Genomic DNA, 1,727 nt, shown 5'->3' on the forward strand with positions numbered 1-1,727 from the left:
TTATTCATCTTTCTATTCTAATAGCAAAAGCATTTAAAGTAATATATTTCCTCCAAGGCTCATTTTTTTTTTTTTTTGAGAATTTGCATAGATTCTGGGATGACCTGTCCTCTTTTCCTTTGTTGTCAAGATAATGTGTCATTGATTTTTTAAAATTTCTTCTTTGAGCTAAGTGTAAGCTACCAATGTGTCTCTTAATTTCAAAGTTGTAAATATTTTTTGATCATCTCTGTATTAATTATTCTTGCTGTTTTGGATTATGTTTAGAGGATGGGGTTTGTGAGGCTTTTATTTATTTATTTTTTTAAGCAATGCGACCCTTGGTTGACCTCACAGATTGCAAGGACCTTGTCAGCTTACAATCCCTTATTTTTTCATTTTTACGCCTACGGCACCTGGTCTTCCTAGGTGGTCTCCCATTCAACTACTAACCAGGCCCGACCCTGCTTAGTTTCAAAGATCAGATGGGATCAGGCTTGTTCAGGGTGGCATGGCCCTAGACTTAATATGTATTTATAAATTAACAAAGTTTAATTTTAATGAATATCTCACTCTTCTTAGCTATCGAGGGCCTTAGAATACCATAAATCCTACCCTAACTCATCCAATTTGTATACTGCTGTCTGGTCTTTCAGCCTGTCTTTTTTTAACTGTTAAAATTAGACATTATTATTATTATTGTTTCGTAGTCAATATTTGGATTTACCCACATATTTACCAATTTCTTTGCTTATCATCCCTCTTATTTTTAATGCAAAAGATATTTTTAATTTTTAAATGATTTCGTACTCATAGAAAATCGTAAGAACAATATGAATGGCTTGTTCCCCACCGAATCATCCTTGAATATATTGCCAATCTGATGTCCCATTATTTTAAATACTTTACTGCATTTTTCCGACAGACGAGAACATTCTTCTCCACAACCACAATGCAACGTCAAAATCAGGATGTTGACACTCATCCACTATCACCGTCTAATCAACGGAACCCGCCCCCCCCCCCCCCGCATTCAAGGTCTGGCAATTTCCCAATAATGTCTTTTATAGCCATCAGATCCAGTCCAGGACCACAAACTGTATTTCGGTCGGAGTCCTGCCTCCTTAGTCCACTTCAGTCTGTGACGGTTTCTGAGTCTCTCCTTGACGTTCACGACCCTGCCACTTTTGAAGAGTTAGGGCCAGCCGTTTCATAGACTGTCCCTCTGGTAGGACTTGTTGATGTTGCCTTTGGACTGGAGTCAGCTTATGCATTTTGGACAGGAATACCAGAGACGTTGCGTTGTGTTTTTCTCGTTGGATCCTATCCGAGGGAACACAGTTTGGACTGGTGATGTGACGTGGGACATCCCAAGCATCCAGCACGGTGCCTATCCCATAGCAGGCTCTCTGTGCATTTTTGCTTCGTGAATTAAATGAATGAAGCCTGGCTAATATTTATTATTTACTCTGTGTAAATAATAAATAATACTATTCTAAGTCCTTTACATTCCTCCGACAACTCTTGAAGAAAGTTTTAATAAACCCATTTTACAAATGAGCAACTCTAGGCACAGAGAGGCTTAGCCACTTGCCTAAGGTCACACAGCTAGTTAAAGTCAGTGCCAGGGCAATTCATCCTTGCCAGGTGCAGGGCAGTGACCGCAACAGGTCGGCCTGGGTCCTGGTGGAGGTGAGGCTACCAGAGGCAGCTGAGCAGATTCTCATGTTTGACCCTTGAGGAAAGGA

The 1,727-nt window shown here is 40.0% G+C and overlaps 1 pseudogene; it reads right to left on the reverse strand.

The window, feature by feature from the left end:
* Nucleotides 1-383: 383 nt before the first annotated feature.
* Nucleotides 384-502, reverse strand: LOC118603218 (annotated as a pseudogene).
* Nucleotides 503-1,727: the final 1,225 nt, after the last annotated feature.

Source organism: Rousettus aegyptiacus, unplaced genomic scaffold (genome assembly GCF_014176215.1).
Source record: "Rousettus aegyptiacus isolate mRouAeg1 unplaced genomic scaffold, mRouAeg1.p scaffold_m13_p_5, whole genome shotgun sequence".
In the NCBI taxonomy this organism is placed as follows: domain Eukaryota; kingdom Metazoa; phylum Chordata; class Mammalia; order Chiroptera; family Pteropodidae; genus Rousettus; species Rousettus aegyptiacus.